General features: G+C 41.9%; 1 long non-coding RNA gene across 2 annotated transcripts; it reads right to left on the bottom strand.

Moving 5' to 3' along the window:
- Positions 1–1,554: 1,554 nt before the first annotated feature.
- On the bottom strand, positions 1,555–6,313 carry LOC130188229 (uncharacterized). Of its 2 annotated transcripts, XR_008830585.1 has the most exons (4): positions 6,230–6,313; positions 4,836–5,061; positions 3,868–4,112; positions 1,555–3,610 (listed from the first exon to the last, which is right to left on the bottom strand). It is a non-coding gene; the product is annotated as an uncharacterized LOC130188229 (long non-coding RNA). The 2 variants fall into 2 exon arrangements; XR_008830584.1 differs by lacking the exon at positions 4,836–5,061.
- Positions 6,314–9,031: the final 2,718 nt, after the last annotated feature.

The following is a 9,031-nucleotide window of genomic DNA, read 5'->3' as shown; positions in this document are numbered from 1 at the left end:
GGCGACAAAGGAAATTGATTTTGTGCCCCACATCCTTCCCTGCAGCTCCTGGCTTGCGTTGGACGCCCTGGCACAGCACCATGTCAGGGCAGGCGGGGAATATACATTTCTTCATCTCTTAGTGTTAACCGTCTCCCTGTTTGGGTCTAACAAGCATGGCAGTAAAGCAAGTGAGAATAGTGGGAAGAAAAAGACAGATCCGTTTTAATGGATTTCCTGAGTGTGGGTGGAGGTCGTAGGCTAATTTAGTGCCAGCCAGAGGTCAGCACACACCGGGGAAACAAATACAAATGCATCATTTGGACACAGCTAATGTGCTCTGCACATAGAAAGATGTGAGAAAGTGTCCGAAAAGTGACGATAAATGGCCAGAGGTGCTTTTCAGATTTGTTTTTCTTCAGTTGCTTTCTGATTTGTTTTCTCTCAAATAGACACCAACTTTATATTAATGTGGAGTTTCTACCATTATTAACACAACTTGAAAAATAATGCAAAATGGCCTGAGTGGTAGTTTTTTCGAAATAATTCTAATGTGCGCTCTCTCCACCTCCAGTATAAAATCCAAGGCCACTATGTATACATATACATTAGTGACATAAACATATTAGATTGCAGGAGCTTTGTGTGACATCCCTATAGTGGACCAATTCCATTTAAATATCTCTGTCACCCTTCATATGCTCTACAACAACGCTCCATCAGCTGCTGTGCTGTTCATCCGTGTTCAGCTTGGCTATGCCATACCTCAGAGGAAGCCCTTTGAGATCCACTGAGCCTGAGGAAACACTGGCCTGGGTGGACATCCTCGGGGAAACTTGGCATGCTTCTAATATCGTGTCCAGCGGTCACCTGGGGCGTTGCTGATGGGCTGAAATGTGCTACGCTGACCTTTTGCTTCTAATTAAAGTGCATTTCATGTGGCCAGCTGTGGCAAACCAGTCTGCACTGTGTCTGTGGAGAGGGGCTGATCTCCTGAAGCTCTTGTTCCTGTATGGCAGCGCATTGCATTAGCTCATCTGCCTGAATGTCACCTTCTTCACATTGTGTTTCGCTGCTTTACAAATGTGTGAAGTCCTGACACCCCGCTGAGTGCTATATTGGCCGCTGTCCGGGAGGAACGTCGAGTGTAACAATACCGCCGCTCCAGCATGTCCGCGAGTGGAAAACGGTACACTTCCAAATACACACTCTGAGAGAGCACACACACATTCATATGTTGTCACAGTGGGGTCACTGAGAAGATGCTGTGCTCCTGTTTCCATTTATTTTTCTCCACCTCAGTGGGAGCTGTGAATTGAGAAACCTCTCACTTCAAAAAAGTTTTCCTTGGTAATGATCAGTGAGTTTGGGGAAAAACTGCACTCAATGACATCCCGTTCCAGTCCATTTGGATGTCATCACCGAAAAAAGAAAGCATGAAATACAGAAAGCGAGAGAGCAAAGAGAGGAAGAAAATATAATCTATTAATTTAGAAACTGTTGGAACATGAAACAAAGCAAAGACACCTGTAAGTACAGCATTATAACACCTGACAAATACGCTTTGATTCAAACGACTGCAGCAGGTCAATTCAGTTTAATGGGAATAAAGATCGAAATTATTATTTCCTTATAATGAAGAAACATCTGCAACGTCCTTGAGAGCTGATGTGAGTTGGCTTTTTTCTATTAATGGTGAAAGGGTCTTGGGATTGAATTAACATTGGTTAATGGGGGAAAGCACAGAAAATGCTCGTTGTAGGTCCAGTTTACTCTGATTGGAAAAACGTGTTCAGCATTCCTTTCCTCCCATCAAAGATATTTGCAAATGCAGTAAAATGTCTATTTGAATAGTAATTATAGTCTTTCACATGTTTCATCTTTTGACAACAAGATGTCAACTAAAGGTCATTATTGACATGACATTTTCAGGAATTTTTGTGTGTGAACATTATGCTGTAAATGTCTAAAATAACACCAAAAGTACACATTAAAAATGAAATAATATAATAAAATGAAAAAAACATGATACTATATATATATATATATATATACTAAAGTGCCACTGTTCTTTGCAAATGTAAAAAAAACGTAATGTTAAAAAAGATACTTGATTTAATGACTCCTTGCAGCTAGTGTGTGTGTTTCTGTGTGTGTGTGTGTGTGTGTGTGTGTGTGTGTGTGTGTGTGTGTGTGCGTGTGTGTGATTAGCCTTATCGTCTTAGTTGCAGCAGCGAGCAGGAGGGCTGTGGTCAGGGCCGTCTGATAGGGGAATTATCTCCAGCCTCTGACGGTGGTCGTGCTATTTGTTGGCTCTTAAAGGCGTCGGGGGAGAGAGATTACTTTTAAGAGTCCTTACACATATTACAAAGCTGTCACTGGTGGGAGTGTTGACAGCCGGTCGCTCTCTGGGAGTGTGACGCTCAGAGAAGCAGAGGGTGCTAAAATAGCAGTTGTCAGGGAGATTAAGGGTGGACAGACTTTCCCACCCTGTGATTATACGGACTTCTCCGACTGTCCTCCTCCAGCAGCGCCTGAGACAGACAATGTGCCATGACTTCACCTGCCGTTAATATTCATCTCGGATGATTAGATTATAATCGTACAAATCCCATCACCACTAATGATGTGATTATCCATCATGTCCAGGGCTGGTCGGGGGACACATCTGGCTAATTTAACAAACGCGTGGAAATGCAGTTGCGTCTTCAATTCACACATTTATGCACAGAAACTACTTTGAACTTTGTAGTCCTTTATTTTGATTTAAACTACAAAATTACATATGGGTGTTGCGCATTTTCTTTTCTTGATAACCAGGGCAATTTGAAAATGAAGAAATATGTGATGTTAATAAATGCATTCAAGATGTATGATATGTTATATGTTTGACTTTCCGTTGCAATATATATTTTATTGGAATTCTGAAGGTGTAAAATATGAGCTCAGAACAGAACAGTAATCAAATGTATCAGCGATATCTATGATTGTGGTCTGATAAAAAAGACTTTTAGTTAGTCAAACTTATTCTCAATGGGTAGCTCTATAACGTTAATGAAAATGTGGTTCCATGTCTTTGCGTATGTCTGCTATAGAGATCACGATAGATTATACTTTTCAAATGCAACGATCAACCTTAAATGTGCACATATTCAGGGAGATTGCCTCCACACAGCTCCCATCATATAGCTCGCAGCTAACGGTGCAAACAATGTCGCTCTAATAACACTGGAGAACTTGGCATGAAAACACAAGACAATCTGGCAGAGGACAAGTGGAAGTGAGGGAGCTAAATAGTGAGGGACTAATGAGGGGATTGGCTGCAGGTGAGAAGGGCGTGAGGACCAGGTGAAGGGAATGAGGGACTAACGAGGGAGTGATCAGAGGCAGGTGAGGGGAGTTGGATTGACGAGATGGTGTGACAGGATGAAAACAACTATTACAAAAAGGAAGGCGTGGAGCTAAACTGTTACAGAATGTTATTGAACACAATCACTCATATATAAATCTTGGATACATTCAGGAAAAGGAATAGGTGCTTTGAGGGTTCAACTGACGCTTGAACTGAGACGCACACGTCTGCTCTCTTGTCTGGAAGGACGGTTGTTGTTTCGTTCAATCCAGATCATATCTATCAAGTCACAAAACAACAAGATTTAAACAATTTTCATGGTCATATAAATGATTGCAAAGCACCATGAGGAGGGTTCAGATCGGATCTATTGCTTGCACCACACATTTCCTGGTATTTCTGCAGAGAACTGGATGGAAAAGTAGCTCAACAAAGACACAACTACGACCTCATGTTGATACACACCTACCTGTACACAACAGAAACACTCACACATACAATTACTTTGGCTGTGAACATGAAAATATAATTCCTACCCATTATTGTTCCTTGTTGCTTCGGTGTCACCGTCATATCACTTAACACTTGTCCTTCAGCAACAGTCAGCAGAGTTGAGAGGGTTGATGGCTTCGCTGTTATTATTAGCAGTGAGGTCAGACTGTGGCAGTTCGTGGCAGCCAATGACGGGCCAGTTCGGTGTGCTCCAGGTTTACTGGAGGCCGGAGAATCTGACAGGAAGTGCCGAGCAGACAGTAAGCAGAGGACGGGGCATCGCTGCCTCCTACACAGACACATCAAGGGTAAATGGGTACATTAACTCTGTCCATTGGGGCCAGACAGGAAGTGACTGATTGGTAGATGTGTTGGATATATTTATATCTCAGCTTATTTCACCGCCGTGGTTGCTGGTTGCTTGTCAGGCATCGTTTGAAATAATGTCATGGGGATCTATGGCAGACGGGGATACGCAGCTCGTGAGTGTGTCTGTGTGTGCATGTGATTAACATGATGTGAATGTGTTTTTTGTGTGACGGTTAACGATCAAAGGATGTGTTCCAAATATGAACAACAGCCCAGACCCCCATTGGTTTAGAGCTCAGTTTTGATTGTTTCCCCCTGTATCTTCGCTACAAAGTGCAAAGCCATGATCACATTAACGTACAGATAGAATAAAAACAATACGGAGAAACCCACCAGATCAGCCAAAAGAAGAAGAAGAATGAAATAGCATCGATCATACTGTGAGCAGTATTGTGAGAAATCAAACAATGTGCCATTAATTACACCAAGCTCTTTTTATCTGTCCAATTACTTTAATAGATAACATTAAAGCGATAGAGATATAGCTATTATACAGGCAGGAACTAAACGAATATCATAAACTCTATTTGGATATCACTTTTTTTCCTATAGTCACAAAGTATATGCATGCGTGGATAATGTTTACAGATCTAGCTCGAGGTGGATAAAAAGTGGGAAAGCAGATTAGAAAAAAAGTTGTCACCTGATCGTTGCCGTACGTTTTAGGCTGAGATGTATTTTCAGTATTTGGGATGAAGCCTTGGGGAGTGAGTGAAGGCCAACAAGCCACTGGTGTGTGTAAAATGCCACCCAGTTGCTCTGCTCCAGTTCAAGAACTGGAGATGTGAAAGGACTGTCGCTTCTACTGGGTACACACACACAGACACACGCACATACACACACACACACACACACACACACACACAACACTGCCTTCCGCTGACCCAAAAACAGACTTACATCAGTCAAACTGAAGTTGGGGAATGAGTTTGGTGTCTTAAGTTGAACCATGTGCACGTACAGAAACATGTCTTCCCTCGGAGGCAGGAGGACATCGCCTCAGACGGAGCTTCGTGGTATACGGGTGTGGATGAACGTGAATATTTGTCTTTAAATCTGGTGCAAATTATTTTACAAACGTTGAAACTTTTTCTAAACTTTCTAAAAGTGTAATAGTTCCGGTCCTCCGAGCATACTGCTTGATCACTAGGGACAGATTTCAGGAAGTCTTTTGCCAGCCCCATTTCAACCATTTTAATTTCTTTGTCTCCACTCAATATTCTATGACTACTGCATTTCCATTCATAAATTCTATTTGAAATATTGCCATTGCAAACACATTGGTAAAATAGAAAAGTGGAAACACATATCAATATTTGATTTGTTGATACTTTTATAAGTCGATATCATCCTCTGTTATATAAAACTACATTTAGCTGTCTGGTTCTCTCTGGGTTGACAACCGCTCTAATACGTTGAAGACTTTACGACAAGACAAAGAATCTGTGCAAGTACGACAAGCTTTTGATAATATTCGGCTATTTCCCTCCTCTGCCTGAGGTGCTCTCTCTATCTCTATCTCTCCTTGAGTCCCTTAGTTTCTCACTGAATCCATATTCACAACCGAGCTGCGATATTCTGACAGCTCCTTTACCTGAGATACGGTTTCACTGCGAACTTTAGTCTCCGTATCGATGAGTACGTGTTGAATAATGTCGGTAGAGTGAAATATATTTCTACCTAAAACATTACTCTCTTGTCCAACGGTGAGGCACATAACAGATAATGAAGTGCCAATAGATTTATAAAAGGGGTTAGGGGGGTTAGGGTTCGAGGGTTAGGGTTAGAGAGTAGGGTTTGGGGGTTAGGGTTAGAGGGTTAGGGTCAGGATAGGGTTAGAGGGTTAGGGTAGGGGTAGGGTTAGAGGGCTAGGGGGTTAGGGTTAGGGATTTTCTTTTCTTAAAGACTAAAATACAGAAAATACATTTAAAACAAGATATATATTAAAATACTATCTTTCTGTATGAGTAGCAGTCATATAGAAGAGTATAAAACAGGGGAGGGAGAGAGGAAGTGGGGAGAGTGAAGCTTCCTCACAGTCTGGTGGACGAAGCTGTTGGAGAGTCTGGTGGTGTGAGCACTGAGGTCTGGTATCTTCTCCCAGAGGGCAGGAAGCTGTAGACACTGTGTGAGGCGGTGCTGGAGCCGCTCACAATCATGGTCACTTTGCGGGTGTCATATATGTTCTGCAGGGAGGGGAGTGAGGTGTTTGGTGTGTCCTGCTCTTCTCTAGCTTGATATTGTTGCCTTTTTGCCTTCTAAAAGTGCAGCACAAATCATCCTGCACTTTGGGGTGTGTGCAGAATGACATGTAATAAAGCTTGATCACAGAGTTTGGGGCCTATCCCTTTGATGTTTTGACATCTGCAGCTCTACCATGGCTTCAGAAGTGTGTATATTGGTTTTTAACAATATCGTCAACATCAATGATTGCTTTCAACACCAGTAAAGGCACATATGGCCTGAATCCCAGGATGACTTCTCCTGGTCTGACAATTAGAGGTGAGAGATCTTCAGTCGTGTTGGTATCTGGTTGCTACATGGAGTCCAACACAACAGGGACAACTACATGTATGTTGATAATTACTTATATTAGAGGCCATTTTCCATCCGTTTGAAAGATCATTGCTGTAAAGAAGAGGAGGCATTATTTGATCTACAGGTCAAATATGCCCATTACAAAAGAAAGATTATGACAAATTAAGTTTACTGTATATGTGAGGCAGGCTAGAGATGATAAACATGAAGTAAAAAGCTGATTTCATATCTCCCCCTTGTCAGTCGCCCACTCCTACAAATTCTTTCATTCTATACTTTGATTTTCTTTCTCTGAATTGTTGTCTCTTGATAAGATCCAAATTGTGAGAGGTGCCTCAGTGCCTCCTTGTAATCTATTGAACTTAAATGAATAATGAGCGTCCTGTGTTTGTCCTGAACATTGCAGGAGGTTAACACATGCAAACTGAACTGTGCCACAAGTAGTAGAGTAGTGAATCCTTTTTTTCTCCTTCAGTTTTTACACTGCTTCCCCTGCCGGCTGATACAGTTATAGCTCCAGGGGAAGGCGTCTGCACACAGTGTATTAACTGTGTTTGACAGGGCTAAATGCAGGAGACCTGTGGTTTTCCCTCTACACACCGAGCTGTCAGCATCATTTGGTTTGCAGCGAAACACCCTGTCAGCTACTCCAACGCTGCGTTTGGCTTCTGCTCCCATCGGAAGCCTTCTGCCAAATCACATTCCTCGGAAACACGCAATACATCGATAGTTTGCTTAATTTGATCGGGCTCTGGTTTTAACAATGAATAAAACAGCACAGGCTTGAAACAAGTTGGACCGGTGCATATGTTGCTCCCTTTAGATACATATCAGTGTAAAAGAAAGAGAAGGAGGCACCCTACTCACTAATGAGTCTAAGATATTCACAGCGGTGCCTCCCTGGGACGGAATATAAAATGCATGGTTTCATAGTCATTGTGAAGACCCTTCGACCTTTGGAAACATGCACTCCAGTCAGCTCAGAGAATCCTCCTTACCAAACACAGTGCAGGTTTGCAGGAAACAGACCTGCTTGCGGTTATGAAAACATTATTACGTTTTTAATACCTTTCAAAAGTTGCTTTAATGCATTACTTTAGTAGGTATAGTCACAAACTGTGTATATAACCTAACCCTATATATATTTCTTTACAGCCTTTCACAGGAGCTTCTCTCTAAAGCCAACGTCCACCAGCAACAACTAACCTCGGCAAATGACAGCAGTCATATTCGTTCTTTATTTATTCATGTTGTCATGTATTACGGTATGTCAACTCATCAGAGTTAAAGATTAATACTAATATACGTACATTCTGACTGCAAGCTTCCTACAAAGAAGCATATTCATCCTAATGGGACTCACTTTCTCCTCAATGTTCCCATTTACACGATCAAATTGGTTCCTAAATTGTTTGATGAGAATAATAGTCAAACACAGCGCCATAATATTTGTCTTTATCACAAAGCAAATGCAAAGAAAAGTAATCTGTGACCTACCAAAACAATTAAAAGAAATCACCGATGAGTAAACCAGCAAATCAAAAGAAGGAGATAAGAGCAGAGCCACCACATATTAATGAGCAGCTATTTTCTTGCACAATAAAAGCCCATTTAAAAATAAGTTTTAGATGAATGTAATGATGCTGTTGACGTCATATCCTCAGGCACCTATAACAAAGTTACAATCTCACTCTCACCACAGTTTTTGTCGCGTCGCTTTCTTTGCCGTTACCATTATTTTGACAGATACATTCAGTTTTTGGGTGAGAGGGAACAAGCTAACGGGAAAATCAGCTTCCTCAGCATCAGAGCTCAAAGGTTCAGTTGTATCTCCAATCAACTGCCTCATGTTGGGTTTGTATTGCATTATGAATAGCTATCCTTCCAAGGCTCATCTATATCAAGACCGGTGTGTGTTCGTGTGAATGTGTGCTTGTGTCCCTGCTGGTAGATGTCGGCCGCGTCTGGCGCGGAAAATGAATCGTCTGGGGAGCCATCTGTCTGCCGGTCAGACAGCAAATGTTTTCTTGTCTGTGTAAAACACCAAAATAACCAGAGTGAGGTCGGACCCCATCATCATGCATCCACCATGTTTTACTTTCCAATCCCTTCGAAACAAAAAGCATTTATTTTCTCGTCGCTAATGTGGAACTAACTGGAAAACAAATATCTCAAGAAAGATTCACTCTCACCTGCTCTTCTTCAGCTTGTTTTCTTTTGGGTTTCATGAGGATTTAATCAGGAAGCGTGAGTGTGTCCACCGCCAGTGTTTGTTTTCTCTCGCTCAGCGAGGAGACGACA

The sequence above is a fragment of the Pseudoliparis swirei genome, chromosome 23, assembly GCF_029220125.1.
Source record: "Pseudoliparis swirei isolate HS2019 ecotype Mariana Trench chromosome 23, NWPU_hadal_v1, whole genome shotgun sequence".
NCBI classification, from domain to species: domain Eukaryota; kingdom Metazoa; phylum Chordata; class Actinopteri; order Perciformes; family Liparidae; genus Pseudoliparis; species Pseudoliparis swirei.
This window is presented reverse-complemented; position numbering and strand designations above follow the sequence as displayed.